This window comes from Mustela erminea, chromosome 11 (genome assembly GCF_009829155.1).
Source record: "Mustela erminea isolate mMusErm1 chromosome 11, mMusErm1.Pri, whole genome shotgun sequence".
NCBI lineage: Eukaryota > Metazoa > Chordata > Mammalia > Carnivora > Mustelidae > Mustela > Mustela erminea.
Window position 1 is genome coordinate 20,798,648 of NC_045624.1, and position 23,093 is coordinate 20,821,740.

At 52.0% G+C, this 23,093-nt stretch overlaps 1 protein-coding gene and 1 long non-coding RNA gene across 2 annotated transcripts in view; one reads left to right on the plus strand and one right to left on the minus strand.

Annotated features, from left to right (window-relative positions):
- The window catches only part of PODXL (podocalyxin like), a 50,546-nt gene that overhangs the window by 10,672 nt on the left and 16,781 nt on the right, over positions 1-23,093 (plus strand). The window lies entirely within an intron of this gene.
- LOC116568636 lies at positions 679-11,658 on the minus strand. The gene is made up of 3 exons (XR_004276712.1): positions 11,452-11,658; positions 5,755-5,892; positions 679-1,504 (listed from the first exon to the last, which is right to left on the minus strand). It is a non-coding gene; the product is annotated as an uncharacterized LOC116568636 (long non-coding RNA).

Sequence of the window (23,093 nt, forward strand, 5' to 3'; positions counted from 1 at the left end):
CCCTGGTTACTCGTAGATCTCATCAGGCTGTCGTTTTTCTGGGAGTCAGGGAGCCGAAGGGTGGAAAGAGGGGATGCATCTTGTCTGATGGAGACCCCAGCTCGCCTGTGCTATCCAAACTGCTGTGAGCACATAGGACACCCCACAGGGGCGGGTCCGGGAGGGCGCCATCCCCTTGCTCATGCAGATGTAGCCCCCACCCCAGGCCTAGGGGGCGCTGCTGAGTAGCGTGTGGCTGGGTCTCCGCCTGCCCGAGCTCGCACTCAGCAGCCCTGTGCTGTCAGCCCGGTCCCCAGCACGCCCTTTCTCCCCGCCAGGAAGGAGCGGTCCCCACCGCTCAGCGGCCACAGAGAGCCAAGGCTCTGGAGAGTGCCCGCTGTCTACAGCTGGCTCCCGGGCAGAGGCAGGGTGGGAGCCTGTCCACGGGCTCTCATTCTCCCCTCAACATCCGGGGAGGCTGCATTGCACTTGGCTAGAAAAACACTTTGGCTTTCCTCCCAGGGCCGGGGGAGAATCTGGAAGTCTGGTCCTGACCGCACACTGTCTCTGAACTCCATGGGTGCCCTGGGTCAGTCACATCAGCACACGAGCTACGGTGGCCCCTGGGGCCTCCTGTGAATGAAACTGTGGCCTACGTAGGTACTTACGCGTGTGTCTGTGTGTAGGGATGATGGGGGCAGAGAGCAGGTACCCAGGAGGGTCCTGTGTTGGGGGGTGAATAAGGAGAAGGCAAAATAAGAAAATGGGTTTGGAAGAGGAAGGGGCTCCATCCACCCGGGGCCAGGAATCCTCCCAGTGGGCCTCCCGTTTCCTCATCTGTGGATGAGGGCCTGACCCAGGAGATCTTGAGGACCCTCCTGTTTAGTATTTCAGGTGATCTGAAAGACCTGACTTGCCTGATGATTTTGGTCTCAGAACTGGGAACATGATGGCCCTGGGTGCACGTGTGTGGATGTATCTAGGAGGGCCTGGGGGAAGGGGATTGGAGGGAGGGGTGCCTCGACTGGGCACCGGGTGCTCTCGGGGTCCTGCTGGCCTAGGCCCTCCTCCCTCTTCATCTCAGTATGGGTCAGCTGCCTCCAACCCTCTCCAGGGACAGAAGGGGAAGCAGGGGCTGGAACCAGGAGCATATATGTACCCCACAGGATAGAGAGCCTGCTTTAGGAGCTGGACCGCAACGTTCTAGAACCCAAGGAAGGTGGGACCCTGTGCCCAGAACTCGTGACCATCTACCTGTCTCTCCTTCGTTGGGGCGGGATGAAGTGATGTCTCTGGTCCCTTTAGTTCTGCTGTCATGAGCGAGGGGTATGCAGGGCAGTGAGGTCCGTGGGGCTTCGAGAGCGGGGCACATGCTCCGCCACTGGTCGCGCAGGGCTGTGGACGCAGCCACACGTTGGCCCTCAGTGCTCACTGCCTCTCTGGCCGCTGCGTTCCCAGCTGCTTCCTCAGCTGAGGGGCGGACATCAGCTCCTCTTCCGGCAGCGTCTTCAGTGTGAGATCCTCACTGGAAAAGCAAAGACCAGGCTGTCAGGGAAGATGAAAAAGGCAGCAGTCTCTAGGGCCAGCGTCTCTGAAGTCCTGTGGCCTTGGGTTAGGCCACAAGCCAGAGGACTGTACCCACATTCCAGATGGGACCGCCGAGGTGGGAGGGTGATGGTAAATTACCCAGTCTTGAGGTAAATCTGGGAGTCTCAAGGTTCCAATTAGCCTCTTCTGGGTTTTTTGTTTGTTTTTTGGGTTATTTTTACTTTTTTGAGAGCAAATAAGTGCGTGGGTGGGGGGAAGAAAGAGGGGTAGAGAATTTTTTTTTTTAAGATTTTATTTCTTTATTTATTTATCTATTTATTTTTTTTATAAAGATTTTTTTTTTTAATTTATCAGAGAGAGAGAGAGAGAGAGCGAGCACAGGCAGACAGAATGGCAGGCAGAGGCAGAGGGAGAAGCAGGCTCCCCGCCGAGCAAGGAGCCCGATGTGGGACTCGATCCCAGGACGCTGGGATCATGACCCGAGCCGAAGGCAGCTGCTTAACCAACTGAGCCACCCAGGTGTCCCTAAGATTTTATTTATTTATTTGACAGAGAGAGATCACAAGTAGGCAGAGAGGCAGGCAGAGAGAGGGGGAAGGGGAAGCAGGCTCCCCGCGGGGCAGAGAGCCCGATGCAGGCCTCGATCCCAGGACCCAGAGACCATGACCGGGGTGGAAGGCAGAGGTTCCACCCACTGAGCCACCCAGGCGCCCAGGCACCGAGAATCTTAAGCAGGCTCCACACCCAGCGCAGAGCCCAAAGTGGGGCTTGATCTCCCAACCCTGAGCCAAAATCAAAAGTTGGATGCTTCACTGATTGAGACACCCAGGCGCCCCAGCCCCTTCACTTTTAGGTCTACCTTAGTGCTCTGGGCCCAGGAGTGGCCACATGAACTTGACCTAGCCCTCCCTTCTGTACCCACCTCGCGTAGTAGCAGGACGGGTAACACAATAGAGTGGAGAAGGCAAGGGGAGATGGGAACACGTGAGGTCACTGGACGGGAGATGGTGCCTCCCCTGCCTCCACCCCTTCCAGAGCCCCAGGTCTGACCTTGGTTTCAATCTTGTGTGACCTAAACAAACCTGACCCCCTTTCCTGACCTGAAAAAGCTTCAGAGGGAAACGTTCCATGTTGCTTAAAGTTTCTTCTGAACAGAAGAGCTCTGAAATGTGTGCGTGTGTGTGTGTGTGTGTGTCTTGGCGCACCCCCACCTTCTGTGCCCCCTCCGATGTCATCCAAGCCTCCTCGACTACTTTTCGAGGATGAATTTTCAGCTGTTTGGACACCTGGCTCCAACCAGGCCGGCTCTGGGATTCGTGGTTCACTCACTTCCCTAGGCGGAGCCCATAGGAAGCGGCGCTTCCTTGACGAGCTCTAACAAATCTCAGACACGGGGACAACTTGGCTTTGCTTGAAAGGAATGCGGCTTTTAACTTTCCCCGCACTGCAGGCCTCAGTGGTGGGGGACCAAGAGAGCTAGCCCTCAATTGTTTAACTCTGTTTGTTCATGAGGTTCGTTTGTTTCTTTTGCAGCAACACCCCCCGCCAGACCCCCTGGTCCCCACAGGCAAGCGGCCCTCCTTGGTCCTTAAACACCAAAGAGGTGTAGATTTTGAGCTTGACCGCGGAGTCGTCATGCTTCTTTCCCTACTTCTTAGGGCCAAGCAGAAGGTCTTGGGTCTTGGAGTTTGGGCTTTATTTTTAACTTGCTTTGCGGAGTAAGTGGGGTTTCCCGTGAGACGGGGGGCATGTCCTGACACGGATCATTCTGCAGCGAGAAGGGCGCAGGTGTTATTCCTGGAAGGGGAGAGTTCTCTCCAGGGCAGGGGAAAACAGTAGTTTGGAAATTTGGAAGGCTCTGCTTCAGCTTCCAGCAGGCGGAAACCGTTCATTCCCGGGGAAATTCACAGGCCCTGTCGCCCAGAACTTTCTCATTCCGCTCCCAGAGGCAGCTGTCCCACCTTCTATGCGGGACTTCCCTCTGGCTTCTGGCTCTTGTTTGTTTCCCGTCCGGAGCGGAGAGACCGGGCCCTGGTGGAGGTTTCCAAGGGCCGTGGAGACTGTACACATCTGGTTATTTTCATGGTTTCGGGATGGGGAAGGTGGCGTGGGAATGACAACGCGCTCCCTCGGAAAAATATTTACAAGGTTGTTTTTGAACTGACCACGAAGGGAAGAGTCGGGTGCCAAGTGTGCGCATGCTTTGGCGGGAAGTCTGTGTGTGCCCGGGCGCTTAGAGAACAGTAGGTGTCCCGGGGGAAGCGGTGGGGTCAGTTGCAAAGTTGTGCAGGCATGTGGGAGCCCTAGACAGTGTTTTGTTGTCGTCATTGGGCCCTTGCCTCCATGGACAGCCCCAACCGATTCTGTTCCTACCCCCGCACCCCCGCCCCAGCCCTTCCCGCCTGCTCTGCAAGGAGCCCAGTGATGGGACTGTCACAGAGGGTGTGGGAGACACCAGTGGGCTCACCCAACAGAGAGCTCTCAGTGCAGTGTCTGGCCCATATGATAAGGCTTCCGTTAAGTGCTAGATAAAAGCTCGAGGGATGTGATAAGCTGGTTTTGATGGGTGGGTTTGCAGAACACGCCACCGTGTTCGGAGAGAGGAAGCACGTACTCGTGGCCCATGGTCTCAGGCTGGCCGTGAGCCCAGTGGGACCCACAGCGCTCTGCCCTGCTTTCCCGTGTGGCCCTGGTGCTGACTTTGGCCTCTCTGGCATACGGGAGGGGTCGGCAAGGTTGTCAGCCTGGCTTCTCCTTGGACCAGACCCGGTCCTCTGTAGACTTGGAGATTTTTGCCATTTCCCCCCAAAGCATATACATTTTTTGAGTGTTCCTTTTGTCCCCAGGTAACTCCTCTCTCCCTGGAGTGACAAGGAGCCCGAGGCCCCAGAGCTCAGTCTTCCTGTTGTGGGGGCTTCTTGGGCCTCACACAGAGGGTCCCTGAAGCCAGTACTAAAGACAGGCCAAAGGGCACTCTGTGTCCTCCCCAGGATGCTGTCCTGTTGTCCTGACCTTTGCACGGGAGCCCTTCCTGGCTCTGGCAGGCGAGGTGAGCTCGGCTGGCTGGGGATCACCCCCGCCTGCTCGCTGGCCTGTTGGTTGGTAGCTCCCGGGCACGCTGCCGGCTCACACAGACCAGGATTCACATGGTCTGCAGCGGCCGGAGGGATTAGGAGGCCCTGGGAAAGGTATTGTTTTAAGGAGGCTGGACTGTCTTTCCAGCTCAGGAAGAGCCCCGGCCCCTTTCCTGGCCTGGCTGGCTGCCCTCGCTGCCCTCACATGAAGCTTGAAGCCCCTGCCCCAAACCTCCAGGGGTCAGCATGTGCGTGCTCGTCTCATCAGGAACAGCCATGACAGGTGGCTGAGAGGCTCGTAGCAGGCCCAGGACAGGGACCTCTGCGTGGGTAGGGAGAGGAACCAGGGTGGGGGTGGGGGGGCCGTGGGGGCTTGGGCAGAGGTGGGGCTGCCGTCTTGGTAGCACAGTTGACTGAATTCCAGGCTCTCCTCTTACCTCTCTGCCTTCAGCCGCAGAATGAGAATAATGAGTAATCCAAAGAATGTTTTTAGAAGCTTCCTGCTGAGGAGCTCAGTCCTGTACAGGGTGGGGGTGGGGTTCCACCTTCTGACCCCCACCTGGAGAGCTTCTGATGAGGGTGGGGTGTGGATGTGCCATCATTAGAGCCACCCTTCTGTGAATGGTGTGCAAACTAAGGCCTCCCGTGGCTGGTCCCCTAGGGAAGGAGAGAGTAGCATTGCTCTAGATGGGAGTGACAGCTGGCCAGCCCAGGTGTGGGTCTGGGATGCCCAAGCAGAGGGGAGATTCCCTCTGGGTGCAGCATCTGAACAGGGGATGGGGAAGCTCAGGCCCCGGGGCCTAGGGCTAGCCCTGCTGGCTCCTCTCTCTCCCCACACTCTGCAGGACTTGTGACAATGGCCCTGCCCATAGGGCCCTGCCCCTGCACACCGCTCTGTGCAAAGGCATGGACTGCACTGAGCTCGTGCGGATTGGCCCTGTGCCGTGAGTCACCCGCGTGCCCACCAGCAGTAGAGGGGGGTAAGCCCATTATGGGATGTCCACGTGCCAGAACAGTCAGAACACGAGAAGGATGAATCGTGCAAATAGAACGTCCAGGGAGAGAAGCCAGGCGCAAACATTGGTCAGTGGTGTGCGATGCTATTGATAGACACACCACTAGCCCGGGATATTTAAGTCAGAGGAGAACTTACCCTTGGGGATGGAGAGTGGCTGGAAGGGAACAGCGGGCTTCCAGGATCAGACATCCTGTTCGGTGGGTGATCTGGGGCCGGGGTTGTGATCTGTTGACGCCTGTGACGTGTGCAGTTCTCTAATTCCTCAATGAAACACTGTGAAGATAAAGGAGGAGCTGTTCTCTGAGGGTCTCCTGACTCACCTCTGCAGCCCAAATCCCAGACAGTTCAGGGGGTGGCCCGGGGAGAGAGGCTCTGTGGACCAGGAGCAACCAGCCCGGAGGAGAAGCAGAAGGGAAGGGAGGTAGGTGCCCTGATCCGCGTGTCTGTAGGCTGTCTTCTGCCCTGGCCATTCCTGCGGGGATCAGAGGGGGCCCGGGGCTGGGTGGCCCCAGGCTCGGGAACATGGCCAGCACCTGGAATGGGTGCTGTGCGGGCTCCAGATGCAAGGGGACCCTGCCAGGACAGGGCTGTCTCCGATTTTTTCTGTTTTGTTCTTTGAGTAGGCAGCAATTCAGGTGTTACTTTTGGTGGCACGCGCTGCAAATTCTTTTTGCCAGTTTGCCATCACAGGTTTGGTTTCTGCTAGTCTGCTGATGCAGGCGGCTCTCATTGGATCCTTCGGGGAGATCACAGCCTCCTGTCCACAGTGGGCTGCAGACCTGGGCACCCCGCCCCAGACCCAGGAGGCTCATGGACACCAGGGGTCCACAGACCGCAGCTCCACCGCCGGCTTGTGTAAATACAGTTGTGCTGGGGCCCGGCCACACCTGGGCACTCACGGACCGACCGCTGTGCGTGCTATTCCGGCTATAGTGAAGCGTAGTGGCCGTTGAGGGAAAGCCTGCTAATGACCCATTAGACGTTACTGTGGCAAGATGACACTGTTCTTTTTTTTTTTTCTTTTAAGTATTATCTTTTTAAAGATTTTATTTATTTATTTGACAGAGAAAGATGAGGAGAGGGAACACGAGCAGGGGGAGGGGGAGAGGGAGAAGGAGAAGCAGACTCCCATAGAGTGGGGAGCCTGATGCAGGGCTCGATCACAGGACCCCGGGGTCATGACCTGAGACGGAGGCAGACGCCCAAGGACTGAGCCACCCAGGCCGTCACCCACAGTGTCGTTATTCTGCAAACGGAGAGCAAGGCCCAAGAAATTCAAGCTGCTCGGCCTAGTCCTCAGCTAAGGCTCGGAAACCCTGCTGGTCTTCCTCGGCACCACAGCAGGCCCTGGGAAGAATGCCGGTCCTGACTGTGTGCCACGCCCCCGACCCCTCGCACTCTGTGGTGTTGAACAGGTTACCTCTTCTGACCTCAGTTGATCTGCAGAAACTGCTAGAGTTTTCCATCAATACCACGTGAAAGGCCCTGGGGCCTCAGCAGGTGGTCAGTACATTTCAGTGTGTGAGTCCCCAACCGTCTTCCAGGGGCAGACCCCCAACCAGACTCTTACCATCTTTGCCCACACCCCTCAAGGGGGCATGGATGGGGAGGGAGGCAGAAGGGATGTAGTTTGGGTTCACTGAGGAGGAAACGCAGGCCTGGGAGAGATGGGCACACCCGGCATCTCCCTGCTGGTCCCCTGCCCGCCGGTGCCAGAGCCCAGCTGGCCTGAAGAGAAGAGGCTTGGGCTGCCCGGCCTTACCCGGTGAGAGAGACTCCAGCCTGGGTTTACTGTCAGGGCAGACCTGGAGGCTGCCAGCCGGAATGCCCTTTCCTCCCTCCCTCGGCCCTGCTCCCACTCTCCCCCCAAGGCTTGTCTGAGGAGGGGGGACACCTCCCAAAGCAGGGCCCCTCCTGGGCCCCAGGCTCTTCTTCCTTTCACAGGAAGATTCCAGTTACCTTTCCCCTTGTCTGCAGCCACCAGGATGGTGTCCCCTGCGGGCCCACGCTGCTCTGGGAAGCCTAGGAAGAGACCCAGTGGGTCTGAGGACGCCTTGTGTCTTCCTCCCCTGTGTCGAAGCCTTAGAGGGGCGAGCATCCCCAGAGGCTAATGGCGTGGCTCTGTCACAGGGAGTCAGGGTGTGGGTATGACCCCAGGGTCCCTTAGAATATAATCTTTGCTAATGTTAATCGAGCACTTTCTATGTGCACTCGCTGCTCTGAATACTTGCAGATATTTAGTTACTATGATTACGCTCCTCTTCACTTGGGACAGATGAGGAACAGAGTGAGACACTTGCCTGGCGCACAGCCAGTGTGCGGGGGAATGGGGACCGGGATCCAGATGTCCGGCCCCTGAGTGCGTGCCCTCAGGCACCAGCCTGTACTGCTGGCCTGGCGGGGAGGGGACAGGGGTCACAGTGGGACTGGGCCGTACTGGGTGTAGGCGGGACCTGGCTACCCTCTGGCTCTGGGCTGCGCTCCTGGTATAGGGGAGGGGAAAGAAGAGAGATCCGCTGGCTTGGGGCAGAAGAGGTGGGATGGGGTCCTCTGGCCGTGGTGCCTCCCCCTGCGGGGAGGAGTATAACCACGTGAAGCCCGCCTTTCTCCTTCGTGGCGAGACCTCCAGGCTGGACAGTGGCAGCCTCCTGCCCAGGGAAACAGCCAGACAGGGCCCCACCCTGAGCGCAAGTGTCGGGGCAGGCCAGCTGAAACAAGCTGATAAGGGCAGAACAATTCTAGATTTGAAGAATGCCCGGAATTATCTCCCCTGAGGGGGCAGCCCTGGGCCCCTCTGGGGGAGCCGGTGCTGAGGAGCCAGGCCTGATAACCCCTTGGGGTACCATCCTGCCGTCAAGAGGCACCAAGAAGACAGGCTCCTAGCGGGGCCCACAGAACCGTGGGGACCCGGGCAGGAGCAGGGAGGGTGGACCAGGACCCGTGGCCGCATGTCTGCCTCACCACCCTGCCCCAGTGGGCTGGGGAGGGCACGCGGACCCTGCCCTTCCCCAGACAGCAGGAGCAGCCCTTCTTGCCATTTCTGTTCTCTGTTCTTCTTAACTTCGCTCCCAGCCCCTCGTCCTAGTGTGGGCCGCCACAACAAAGTACCACAGCCCCGGGGGGGGGGCGGGGCTCGGCAACAGACATTTCTTTCTCACAGTCCTGGAGGCCAGGAAGTCTGCGATCTGCAGGGTTGGGTTGTAGTAAGGGCCCTTCTCCTGGCTTCTAGATGGCCACGTTCTATTTCCTCATGTGGCAAAGAGAGGCGAAGCACTGGTCTCTTCCTCATGACCTCATCTAATCCTGATTGTCTCCCAAAGCCCCCCCCCCCCACCCAGTACCATCCCATGGGGTGGGTAGGGCTTCAACCGATGACTTTGTGGGGGGGACACAGCCAGTCAGTCCGGAGCACCCCTCAGTTGACCAGATGCATTTTGGCCCCAAGGAGCGGGTGGTTTGGAGGGGTATAGAGAACAGCCCCAGAGAGCACTACCCTCCGCTCCCCCTCCCCGCCAAAAAAAAAAAAAAAAGGCACTTGGAATTCTCAAACCTGTGCTTATCGCCTTATTTGGATAAAGGGTCTCTGCTATAATTAAGTTTGGGATCTTAAGGTGAGAATACCTGGGTGGACCCTAAGTCCAACAGCAGATTTCCTTACAGGAGACCCAGAGAAGAGGAGGCAGCAGCAGGACCAGGAGGCAGGGATTGGCCCAGGAATGTCCTTACCCCCTAGTGGCTTCAAGGGGGGGGTGCGGGGGGTTGGGGAGAGGGTCCCTCTTGGAGCCTGCAGAGGGAGTGAAGGCCTGCCCTACCTTAAGTACCTTAAATCACCCAGTTTGCGGGGATTTGCTACAGCAGCCAGAGGAAACTAATCCAGGACCCGAGGCACAGAGAGGGTCAGGCTTCCCCGGCGCCCACTGCACGCCTGGGGAGAGGGATGAAGCTGGTTGGTCGGGGTGAGAGGAGTCAGCTTTGCTCTGACCTTTCGCAGCCGCCGTCCTCTTGCCCATAAGCCCCTCGCTGGTGCTCTTCACCCACGTCAGGCTTCCCCGCCCTCCCCATCCCCCACCAACACCTGTTTAGGACCTTGCGGGGGATGGGGAGTGGAGACCGGCATTCCGAAAGCCACAGCATTTAGAAGGGATGGACACAGGACAGGTGAGCAGACCATCAGAGCAAACAGCCTCCAAGGATAGCAGCCACGTGGGGGCAGAGGGCAGCATCCAGAAGGACCTCTTGGCGGAAGGCAGTGCGCGCCCAGCTAAGTGGGAGACAGGGAGGAGGCAGGGACAGGCACGGATGACGGGATGGAGTGAGGAAGGGGCCTTGTGAAGACCCACATGGAATGACAGGTGCCCAGAAGCACAGAGGTGGGGACATCATGGGGGCACAGCAAGGAGAGCAAGGAGTGAATGTGGTGTAGAGAGAGGGTGTCGGAGTCTGGGTCTGCATGCCCCTAAAGCTCCCCATTCGCCCCACATCGCCCTAAGTCCCAGCGACTTCCCCGGCGCCTGGCGGTAAGCGGGCCCATGCAGCCTGGGCAGCGGGATCGGGGGTCCGAGAGAGGTGGGCTCTAGCAGGCTGGCGGGGGCTCAGACTTCAGCCGGGCTGCACCTGCGGTAGCATCGGGCTCCTGGGAGGGGAGAGGCTCAGGACAGGTGGCACAGACGGCAACGTGAGTTTCGAGGTCTGTCTGTTCTTGGAAAAGGACGCCCAGAGCAAGGCCTCCGAAGGGGCTGGTTAGGGTGGCTCTGTCGTCCCAGCAAAGGTGGACTTAACCTAGGTCATGCTTAGGAGAGCGCCTCCAACTGAGAAATCCAGCGCTCCGTGGGGGCCAAGGCCATGGGGGATCCCAGGCAGAGCCGGGACCAGAGAGCTCAGATCTCTGGATTCCCGGTCGGCCTGCTTTCCTTGATCCCACCCATCCGGGAAGACACCAGCTCATCTCACCTGGTTTCTGCCATTTTACTCCCTGTCCCCCACCCCCCCCCCCCCAGCTTTTTGGTGTTATTTCCCCGGATTTAGGTATAGTTGGGGGTGATGAGCCGGGGGTAACAAAGGAAGGAGGGGTGGACCCTGGTGTCCAGGCGGGCCTCGCTCCCGGCCCCTGCCTTCCTGCTCTCCCTCCTCACGCCCTCTTCCTGGGGCATTCTTTCCAGTTTCCTCTCCGGCTATTAATAGCCTCGAGTCATCCCAGGTCTGTCAGTAGCCAGGAATGGGAGGAAGCAGGCCCTCACCAAAGGCTGGGAGCGGTGTTCTCTCGCCAGGGGAGGAGACAGGCCTGGCTTCTCCTCCCCGCGACCCCACAGCGCACGGGGCGGTGCGGGCGGTTGGAGGGAGGAATAGCGTCTCGCTGGCACAGCATCCAGCGCCTGCTCGTTTTCTTTCCAGACCCGATTCAGGGTCTCTCCGGGTTGCGGTTACCTCCGCCCTCTTCGGCAGCCCCCCCCCCCCCACTCTCCCCGATTCTGGGTGACCTCCGTACCCACTTGTATGAACAGTGAGATACCCTGGCCTCCCATTTTCGAGACTTTTTCCCATCTCCACTTCGCTGGGTCATTCCTGTTCCACACCCTGGCCGGGACCACCCCCCACAAAACTGCACCACCTCTGAAATCTTGAAGCATTGCATTCTTGGATCACAGTTTCTCTACCTTCCAGATCTTTGTGCAGGTGCTGGGACCTAATGCTTGAACCGAAGACAGCATCCCTCCTCCGTGTGGCCTGCCGGCCCCCGTCTGACCTTGCCCTCCTGCCCTTCCCTCCCCACCACAGTAACTTTGACCTCCCAGATATCCGGTTCCTTGCTCCCTGTCCCGCCGGTGTGCTCACCTACAAACCCCGCTCCCAGATGGACTCTGCCTCCACTGTCTCCTTTCCGTGCGCGAGCAGGAAACTGCCGGGGCGAAACCACACGCTGGCTGATGGGATGAATTTTCACATCGGGTTTCCAAGCCCCTGTTTGGCACCAAAACTACTTGGCATTCATCCTTTCGTTCTTTAGTACGGTTGGTTCCACAGTGCAGTCCTCTGACCTGCAGCAGCAGAACCATCCGGGAACTTGTGAGACGTGTAAATTCTTTTTTTTTTTTAAGATTTTATTCATTTATTTGAGAGAATGACCGGGAGAGAGACCGAGAGAAAGAGCACGAGCCGACTGGCAGGGGAGGAGCAGAGGCAGGGGGAGAAGCAGACTTGCCGCTGAGCAGGGCACCCAGCCAGGGGTCATCCCAGGACCCTGGGGTCATGACCTGAGCCGAAGAAAGAAGCTTAACCCACTGAGCACCCTAAATTTAGGCACCCCTAAATTCTCATGCTGTGTCCCAGATCTGCTGAATCAGAAACTCTGGGGCTGGGATTGGCTCTCGGGGTTTTAACAAACCCTCTAGGTGATTCTGATGATCACTAAAGTTCGAGAACCATTTTCCGGTAGGTTCACTATTCCCCTTTCCAAAATGAGAATTTGGTACTTTTCCCTTGCACATGACTTCATCTGTAATCTTCCTGCTACCAGAATGACAAATGTACTTCCCCATCTTCTTCCCATTTCAAAGAGAGACCCGGAGCCCTGCTGTACCTCCCTCCCGGCCTCTAGCAGTAGCCGTTGTCCTACATGAGTATTAAATTGTCTGTGGAGTATTAATATTTTCTCTGTTTCCAACTCTAAAAGTATATGGTTTCACTTTGCCCATTTTTGAGCTCTATTAAAATAGCATATAGGGACGCCTGGGTGGCGCAGTCAGTTAAGTGTCTGCCTTCGGCTCAGGTCATGATCCCAGGGTTCTGGGATCAAGCCTGGAGTTGGGCTCCCTGCTCCGCGGGGAGCCTGATTCTCTCTCTTTCCCTCTGCCTGCCGCTCCCCCTGCTTGTACTCTCTCTCTGTCAAATAAATAAGTAAATAAAATGTTTCAAAACTATTATATAAATCATATTAAGTATTCCTGTTCTTTTAGTTAGTGTGTGTGTATATATATATATATATATATATATATAATTTTTTTTTTAAGGTTTTATTTATTTGACAGAGAGACAGAGCGAGAGAGGGAACACAAGCAGGGGGAGTGGGAGAGGGAGAAGCAGGTTTCCCGCCGATCAGGGAACCCAATGCAGGGCTCGATCCCAGGACCCCGGGATCAAGACCTGAGCCAAAGACAGACTCTTAACTGACTGAGCCACCCAGGTGCCCCAAGAAATATATTTTAGATACAAATCTTTTATGCTTATATATGTTGTAATTATCTTTTGATTCTTTTTCATTTTCCTTTTGGTTTCTTTTTTAAAATCTTTGCTTTTTAAGTAATTTTATTTTTTTTAAGATTTTATTTATTTATTTGACAGAGATCACAAGTAGACAGAGAGAAAGAGAGATAGAGAGAGAGAGAGAGGAGGAAGCAGGTTCTCTGCTAAGCAGAGAGCCCGACGCAGGACTCGATCCCAGGACCCTGAGATCATGACCCGAGCTGAAGGCAGAGGCTTAACCACGGAACCACCCAGGCGCCCCCCTTTTTAAGTAATTTTAGATTTGCCAGAAAGTGGCAAGGATGATGTAGAGTTTGATGTACCTTTCCCTCAACTTCACCTGATATTACCATCCTACACAGCCACCGTACATGTATCCCAATGGACCGACACTGTACAATACTGTTAACTACACTACAGACTTGATTCCTGTTTTACCATTATTTCCCCTTGATGGTCTTTTTTGTTCCAGAATCCATCGCCTTCCATCAGCCTGTCTCACTAGTCTCTTCCAGCCAGTGGCAGTGACTCTGTCTTTCCCTCTTGTCTGTCATCTTGCTGGTCTGAAGAGTACTAGCCGGATATTTTGTAGAATGGCCTTTCAGTTTAGGTGTGTCTGCTGGTGTTTTGTTTTGTTTTCCATGATTGGACTGGGGTTTTGTGTTATTTATTTTTCATGGAAGTAGAGTTGTCGTACAACTCTATTGGTTTTAGGTGAACAGCACAGTGATTCAACAGCGATAGGCATTAGGAAATGTATATTAGTTTGCTCCCTAGGTTTTTTGGATTTGGCCCACTTCTTTTTTTAAGCACTTCTTTACTTTCTGGCATTACAAGATGTTCCAGGCTTATCTTTTGCTTTCCCTTCCTCAGTGCTAGAATCCAGCTATTTTTTCCAAGGAGAATGGTTTTTGGAGAATGGTTGGGGATCCTTGATACCACTGGTGTGTCGCTGCTTCTAGACCCTCTCAGTGGAGAGCCTAAGAAATAAATGTTTGGGGGCACCTGGGTGGCTCAATGGGTTAAAGCCTCTGCTTTCGGCTTAGGTCATGATCCCAGGGTTCTGGGATGGAGCCCCGCATCGGGCTCTCTGCTCAGCAGGGAGCCTGCTTTCCTTCCTCTCTCTCTGCCTGCCTCTCTGTCTACCTGTGATCTCTGTCTGTCAAATAAATTAAAAAAAAAAAATTAAAAAAAAAGAAAAGAAATAAATGTTTGTACTTACTCATGTGTGTCCTGTCTATCTGTGTGTTTCTTTATATGTCTGTATGCATGTGTTAACATATGCGTTCATCCTGACATCTGTCACTAATCCGACATCACAGAGCTCACATAGCTTTCTCCCCACCTGCTCTTGCTTATTTGCAACTTCTTTCTGTGACAGTGAGAAATCTGGCTTACGTTATTCATCATTTATTTTCTTATTTACCAACCTTGGCATACCCATAAAGTAGATTTATTTTATTTTTATTTTATTTGTCAAAGAGAGAGAGAGAGAGAACGCACAACCAGGGAGAGAGGTAGGCAGAAGGAGAAGCAGGCTCCGTGCTGAGCAAGGAGCCTGAAGCTAGACTCAATCCCAGGACCCTGGGACCATGACCTGAACTGAAGGCAGACACTCAATCAACTGAGCCACCCAGGCTTCTCTCTAAAGTAAACGTTTAGTTGACAACCCATAATCTTCTGGGTAAGAGATTTACCCTGTTGAGAGCACTGTTTATTCTTTTTGTTTTTTGCTTTACAATACCCAGTCAATAAAGTATTTTTCAGTTACTTTGGTCAACTGTGTTTCCCCATCCCGAGGCTATGTTATACATTTGCAACAGAGTTAAATTTATTTTCATAGTCTTCGCTACATCCTAGGATTTCCCTAATATCTCTCTTTTTTGTTTTTCTTCTGAACTTGTGCTAAGTAAAGTTATTTCTTTGGGGTATTTAGTTCTGTGCATTTCAGCAAATACAGTCTTGTGTCCGTCACTTCAGTACTATAGAATAGTTCTGGGGTTGCCCGGCTGGCTCAGTAGGTGAAACATGCGACTTTTGATCTCAAGGATGTAAGTTCAAGCCTCACATTGGGTGTAGAGATACTTAAAAAACAAAACAAAACAAAAAAACCCAGTTCTATTGTCCTAAGTCACTTCTTCTTTCCCTCCAACTACTGACCTCTTTTCTATTCCTACAGTTTTGCCTTTTCCATAATGACCTATAAATGACCTCAAGCACTTGTAGTCTTGTGTCTTCTTTCACTTAACATTTTATCTTTTGGATTCCTCCCTGCAATGTGAGTCAGTCCATTCCTTTTTATTGCGAAGTAGTCTTTGTATGGATGTATGACAGTTTGTTTTATCCATTCCTTTGCTGAAGGATATCTTGGTTGTTTCCAGCCAATGATGGATAAAGCTGTGATGAACATTTGCAGCTAGGTTTTTGAGTGACCACAAGTTTCCAGTTGTTTGGGGGGTAAATATGGAGAATACACTTGCTGAGTTCTACGGTGATTGTATGCCTAACTAAAAGAAACTGCTACACTGTTTTCCAAAGTGGTGGTCCTGTTTTGGACTCTTACTAGCAGTGTGTAAGAGTTCTTGTTTAACATGTGAGCTTGTCAGACTGTTTTTAGCCAGGTAAGAGGCATGTAAGGTGTGCCTGGGTGGCTCAGTGGGTTGAGCCGCTGCCTTCGCTCAGGTCATGATCTCAGGGTCCTGGGATCGAGTCCCACATCGGGCTCTCTGCTCAGCAGGGAGCCTGCTTCTCCCCACTCCCCCTGCCTGCCTCTCTGCCTACTTGTGATCTGTCTGTCAAATAAATAAATAAGATCTTTTAAAAAAAAAAAAAAGGTGTGTAATGACATTGCAGGGTAGTTCTAATTTGCCTAATGACATTGAACATCTTTTTATATACTTATTTGCTGCCTGTGTGTCGTCTTTGGTAACTTCTTCTAGATCTTTTGCATGTTAAAAAAATTGAGTTATCTCTGTATTGTTGAGTTTAAGTTATTTAAGGGGTGCCCCCCCCCTTACTGAACTGGCTAGGGCTTCTAGTATGGTGTTCAGTAGGAGCGGTGACAGGGACATCCTTGCCTTGTTCCCAAATTTAAGGGCGAAGCATCAGTCTCTCCACATGAAATATGTTAGCTACTGGCTTAATTTGCAGATATCACTTATTAGGTTAAGAGAATTCCCTTCTGTTCCTAGTTTGCTCAGATTTTTAAAAAAAATCGTAAGTGAACGGTTAATTTTGTCAAGTGATTTTTCTGCACGTATTGAGATGATCATATGGTTTTTCCTCTTCTTGTTAATATGGTGGATTGGGTTGATTGCTTTTCAAGTACTGAATCAGCCGTGAGGTGAACCTTGCTTAATCATGATGTAGTATCCTTGTAATATATTGCTGGGTTTGGATAGTCATTAGGGAAATACAAATGAAAACCACAACTGGATACCCCGTCATGCCCAGTAGAATGTCTGCAATGGAACAGACAGATGATAACAGTTGTTGGTGAGGAGGAGGAGACCTTGGAGGCCTCATACACTGCTCGTGGGTAAGTGGGCATGAAATACGGTGCAGTCACTTTTGAAAGCAGTTTGGCAGTTCCTCGATGCTAAATACAGAGTTACCATATGATCTGGGAATTCCAGTCCTGGGTCCATATCCATGAGGAATGAAAACCTGTGTCTACACAGAAACTTGTATACACATGTTCGTAGTAGCTTTATTCAAATGACCGCAAGGTGAACGACCCAAATGTTCATCGACTGATAAGTAGATAAACAAAATGTGGTCTGTCCAAACATGGAGTTGTCACTTAGCAATAAAAAGAAATACAGGACTGACACCTGCTTGAACCTGGGGGAAACTATAGTGGAAAAAGCCAGTCATGAGAGACTCTTCACTGTAGGATTCCATTTCTGGGAAATGTCCAGAACAGGCAGATCCACAGAGACAAAGGCTGGATGGGTGTGTGCCCAGCACACGGCTTTTCTTCTGCTGCGTCTTCCGGGTGAGGGTTTGTGTTAATTCAGTGAGGAGTTGACCTTCATTTTAAACTTGTTGCACCACAGGCTGCAAATCCCCCAGTAATACCTCTGTCTGCCTCCCTGTTTGGCTGTAAGTCTTCCTTTGCTGCTGGGACCAGTCTGTCTTTCACAATTCCCTCCAGCTGTATTCATCTTTTTTTTTTCCCCCCTTAAGATTCTATTTATTTATTTATTTATTTATTTAAAGATTTTATTTATGTATTTGACAGAGATCACAAGTAGGCAGAGAGGCAGGCAGAGAGAGAGAAGGGGTAAGCAGGCTCCCCGCTGAGCAGAGAGCCCAACTCGGGGCTCGATCTCAGGACCCTGGGATCATGACCCGAGCTGAAGGCAGAGGCTTTAACCCACTGAGCCACCCAGGTGCCCCAAGATTTTATTTATTTGAGAGAGAGAGAGAGAGCAAGGGAGAAGATGAGCTGGGGGAGAGGCAGAGGGAGAAGCAGGCTCCCTGCTGAGCAGGGAGCCCAATGCCAGGCTCCATCCCAGGAACCTGGGATCATGACCTCAGCCGAAGGCAGATGCTTAACCTACTGAGCCACCCAGGCACCCCTATCCAACTTATATTTATGTCACACTTGCTATCGCTAGCACTTTGCGTTAGTAGCAGGGAGAAGGACATTCTCTGATGTTTTGCTTAAACGTGATTCTTAAAAGGCGCTGGAACCTGGGGCTTGAGGGTGTGGCCGTCATTGGTGCCCAGCCTCTTTTCTAGAAGCTATGCTGGACTTAGCACGTATCCCTGCCCTCCCCAGGGGAGAAGGGCTTTTTTATTTTTCCTGTTCCCTTTCCCAGCTGCAATGGGTTTCCATCGTACCCTCTGGCTAAAAGATTTTTGCCTTTCTCCTGCAGTTTATTTATTTTTTTAAAAAGATTTTATTTAAGCAGGCAGAGAGGCAAGCAGAGAGAGGAGGAAGCAGGCTCCCCGCTGAGCAGAGAGCCTGATGCGGAGCTCGATCCTAGAACCCTGAGATCACGACCTGAGCCGAAGGCAGAGGGTCAACCCACTGAGCCACCCAGGTGCTCTCTCCTGCAGTTTAGTGCTTCTGTTTCCTCGAAGAAATAGGAGAGATGAATCTGGGCAGGGTCTCATTGGTGGCTGGCATTTTGCTTCCCCAGGTTTGTTGGGTTTCCTCTAGCTTCCTCAGGCTACAGATTTTTTTGACCTTCTCCCGGGGAGTAAGGCTGTTTTCCCCTAGTGGGCATGGGGCTGTATGGAGTTTCAGCAGTGACTACTGTTTTCTTCCCCTAGCCAGCCTCACGGGAGAACTTTCTCAGGGTTCTCGCCAGGCATCCTCATGAGCTCCCGGTGGGTTTCCTGGCGGGAGAAAGCCTACACAGGGTGGGGGGGTCTTCCCATGTCTGCAGCCCCCCAGGCTTCACAGTAGCCCATCCTCAGCCTTTAGCAACCATATTTTCTTACCAAACCCTGGTCCCGTGCACACAAATGCTTGTGTCCCATTTCTCCCCACAGTTGCCTGTTGCCACTTTTCAGGAGAGTTGTTTGCCCATGATCTCAGTTCTCCAGTGGTTCAAAAAAAGTCATAAATTTTCTGTTTTTTCCAGCTTTTTTCTTGGTGTAAGGGTAGGAGCAGTGTTCTTTCTGGCTCTCTGTTCTCGTTGACTGAAACTGGAAGTCCTGGGGCTCTTTTTAAAAAAGATTTTATTTATTTCAAAGAGAGAGAGAAAGAGTGCACGAGAGCCCATGAGCTGGGGGTAGAAGGAGAAGCAGGGTCCCCACTGAGCAGGGAGCGTGATGTGGGGCTCCAGGGCGATCCAGGAACCCTGGGGTCATGACCTGAGCTGAAGGCAGCCACTTCACTGATGGAGTCACCCAGGCACCCCCTGTTTGTGTGTGTGTGTGTGTGTGTGTGTTTATATGCACACAGATTCTTCGTTTTGATGAAACCAAATTTATCAGTTTTTCTTTGGCGTGTACTTGTGTTTTGTCGATTGACCACTGCATATAAAATAGTTCCTTTAACAGACACATATTAAGGCAGAAGAGACTATGCTATAGAGAGGTTCACATAAAAGGCTAGAATTATTGGACCCTTGAACCCAGGCTTAGATTTCCTATCTGAGAAAGGTGTTAACTAATAATTTGATTTCTTTATGTGTATAGGACAGATTATTATGTCTATTTCTTCTTAAGTCACTCTGGTAAGTTGTATTTTCTCAGGAATGTGTCCGTCTAATCTGCTTCAGTTTTATCAGCAATTGCTCATACTAGCTTGTACTATAAATATATTTTATTATTTTTATACCTCATATTTTGTATTTATGCATTCTGGGTTGTTTCTCCCTTTGATCAACCTCACCAAAGACTTTACTATTTTATTAGTTTTTAAAGAAAGTCTGGGGGCATCTGGGGAGCTTAGAGGATCCAACTCTTGATCTTGGAGTTAAGAGTTTGAGCCCCATGGTGGGTGTAGAGATTACTTAAGGAAAAAATAAGTAATAAAAAAAATAAATTTCCTATATTAAGAAAGAGAAAATACCTTTTGACTTTGTTGATACTTGCTGTTGTATTTTGTTTTCTGTTTCACTAATTTCTCCTTTTATCTTTATTATTTCATTCCTCCTATGGAGTGAGGGGTTTGCAGCTTTCCATTATGAAATTGAAGAGTATATATAGGACCAGATCTGAGCAGGTCCTGAGGAAGGACACATCGTAAATTGCAATGCGGCCCATGCCCTCAGCATGCCTGTTCCTGCTGTACCGCGGCCTTTCCGTCAACTCCTCCCCAAAGGTCCCAAAGAAAGTAGTTCGCGGTGATCAGTTGTCTGAGGCATGAATAAAGCCAGGTTAGGTTTATGTATGTACTATGCTGGAGCCAGGCAGGAGTGGGATGATGTGGGATGGTAGCCCTGTTTAGGGGTGACACTGAGGTATAGTAAGGATAGAAAGTTCTTTCAACAGGGAGGGCTTTATTTATTTATTTAAATGATTTTATTTATTAATTTGACAGAGAGAAAGATTACAGGTAGGCAGAGAGGCAGGCAGAGAGAGAGGGGGAAGCAGGCTCCCGGCTGAGCAGAGAGCCCAATGCAGGACTTGATCCCAGGACCCTGAGATCATGATCTGAGCCGAAAGCAGAGGCTTAACCCACTGAGCCACCCAAGTGCTCCCAGGGAGGGCTTTAAATGGTACATTTCATGGTCAGTTTTTGTTGTTGCTGTTGTTTGGTTTTGGGGAGGTTTTTTTGAAGGCAAGCTATTTTGAGGTGAGGATCTGGCCAGATTCACAGGCAGAAGCTAATGATTTTGGGAGAGAAGCTTAGGAACTTAGAAGAAACAAGAATAGAGAATCAGTGCAAGGAACTTTAGGGAGGAGGCATATGGATGGATATTTTTTTTTTTTTTTAAGATTTTATTTACTTATTTGACAGAGATCACAAGTAGGCAGAGAGGCAGGCAGTGGGGGGAAGTAGGCTCCCTGCTGAGCAGAGAGCCCGATGCGGGGCTCGATCCCACAACCCTGAGTTGTGACCTGAGCCGAAGGCAGAGGCTTAACCCACTGAGCCTCCCAGGCGCCCCTGGATGGACTTCTTCAGATAGATCTGGAATGCAAGGATTTTTATCTCACTCTTTACACTTTTTTTTTCCTTCTTCAAGATTTTAGTTGAAAGAGTGAGAGCGCATGAGCTGGAGAGGGAGAAGCAGGCTCTCACTGAGCAGGGAATCTGATGTGGGGCTGGATACCAGGACCCTGAGATCAGGACCTGAGCCAAAAGCATACACTTAATGACTGAGCCACTCAGGCATCCCACTTTTATCTTGCTCTTGATAATCAGATGGGTGAGATATTCATTGTGCCTGTTAGGTAACTTTTTTCTCCAGAGATAGTGACAGAGATAGTGAGAGCACAAGTGGGGAGGAGAGGGAGAAGCAGGCTCCCTGCTGAGCAGGGACCTGGATGCGGGACTCGATCCCAGGACCCTAGGATCATGACTTGAGCTGAAGGCAGACGCTTAACCAACTGAGCCACCCAGGTGCCCCCTAAGCGTGATTCTTTAGCTATCTTAAGTGATTCTATTAGCAAAATGATTATTAATATTCTTTTCTCTTGGGTGCTTGGAGTTTAGTTTCCACTTGGTGGAAGGCACGCAGTTACAGGGTGTAACTGCTTGTGTGTGGCTTGGATAGTAAAGAATGGGGTTCTCTCAACTTCCTTTTTGGTGTTTTGCTGTTTTGATATAAAAGAACCCAACTGCAAAAAAAAAAAAGAAGAAGAAAAAAGAAAGAGAAAAAGAAAAAGAAAAGAAAAAAGAACCCAACTGTTTCTGCTCGCTGCAGCCTGCCTGGTCTACAGGGAGGGGGAGGGTAAGGGAGGGAGCGAAGGGCCTCTGAGGAGCCTAGTGGCTCCTGAAGCCTGGTGGCTGGTGGTGGCGACTCAGGATTGGGGCCCGGTGTTGGCTTCACCAGGCTGCTTCCCGGTGGTTTCCGGAGCCACGTCACAGGAGATCGTGCTCCTGCAGGCGTGGGGAGAGTCCATGCCTTCTGGGGACTCTAATGTTGTAGCCACGAATGAGAGAATAGACTTCCCAAAAAGAAGCTTGCACGCCAGCAATCCGATCGGCCTTGGGGAAACCGGGGTGGTGAGGGATGGCTTCCCTGGGACACTGTGCACTTCCGCAGGAGCTGTTACTGGAAGTGGAGCCCAGGCGGCGCCAGTAATAGCTGTGGGCGGCCGCTGTAGTCGTGGGCTGGCAGAAGCCCGGGCGTGTGCTCGTGGGTGGCTAGGGATGCTAGGCACAGAGCCCATTTGCAGAGGAGACCATGGAAAGCCACTCCTCAACGGAGGTGCGCCCAGGGCTCTGTTTTCTGTTGGAGGCAGACGGAACTGACCTCTAATGTTTGAAATGAAGAACCCTGGCTTTTATAGTGAAAAAGTGGGGGTGGGAGAGCAGATTGGGAGGGTGAAGGGTGTGCTCCCTGAAAGATGTGTTCAAGCCCTAATCCCCAGTGTTTAGTGCCAGCGAATGTGACTTCATTTGGAAATAGGGACTTTGCAGATATAATCAAGTTACGGTCATCCTGGGTTAGGTCGTGCGGGGTCGGGGGAACCCTATATGCAAAGACTAGCGTTCTTCTAAAAGGGGAGACACGCGGGGGAGAGGCTCTGTGATGACGGAGCCTGAAATTGAAGGGATATAGCCGCAAGCCAGGGATACCGAAGATCACCGCAAAGATGCAAAGACAGATTGTCCCCGAGTGCCTTCAGAGGAAGCATGGCCCTACCGATTTTGAATTTCTAGACTCTAGAACCATGATAGAATACATTTCTGTTGTCTTAAGCCACCTAGGTTTTGGTCATTTGACACAGCAGCCTTGGAAACAAATACATATTTCGTTCAATGTACCTGTGGAAAGATTCAGTTCTGGGAATTGGATGCGCGGCCGGTTGTGTCCTCCACTGTGGTGACTTGACCCAGGTCACAGGTTGCTGAGCCTTGAGGTAGGATGGTAGTGGGCTTCTCCTGAAGAACACGCGGTTATTAGCCCGTGTCCGAAATGCCTTTCGTTAGGTTATTCTGATTACCATGCTGGCCCTGCCATCCAGTATGGCATTACTAGCCCACCTCTTTTCCTAGAAATGGAATTCTGTTCTTGCCTGTACTGCTACCCAAGGAACCTAGTGTCCATCCCCACTGGAATCCGCGTTACCGCCTATAGCACACCTGGCAATGAAGAACAGCCACAGTGATCTCTTAGGATATGCTACTAGTCTCCTCAACAATATCCCAGATTCGGGGGGCCTGGGTGGCTCAGTCGTTAAGCCTCTACCTTCGGCTCAGGTCGTGATCCCAGGGTCCTGGGATCGAGCCCCACATCGGGCTCTCTGCTCGGTGGAAGCCTGCTTCCCCTCCCCGACTCCGCCTGCTTGTGTTCCCGCTCTCGTTCGCTCTCCCTGTCTATCAAGTAAATAAATATTTAGAAAAAAACCAAAATAATATCCCAAATTTAATCAAATCCAAGATACTATCAATGAATGGTAAGATGATCTATTATTTTATGAACCACTTAGAAAAAAAAGACCACTGTCAAAATGGGGCCTATAGTAACTTATAAAACATCCTCAGGGGCGCCTGGGTGGCTCAGTGGGTTAAGCCTCTGCTTTCGGCTCAGGTCATGATCCCAGGGTCCTGGGATCGAGCCCCACATCTGGCTCTCTGCTCAGCAGGGGGCTTGCTTCTCTTC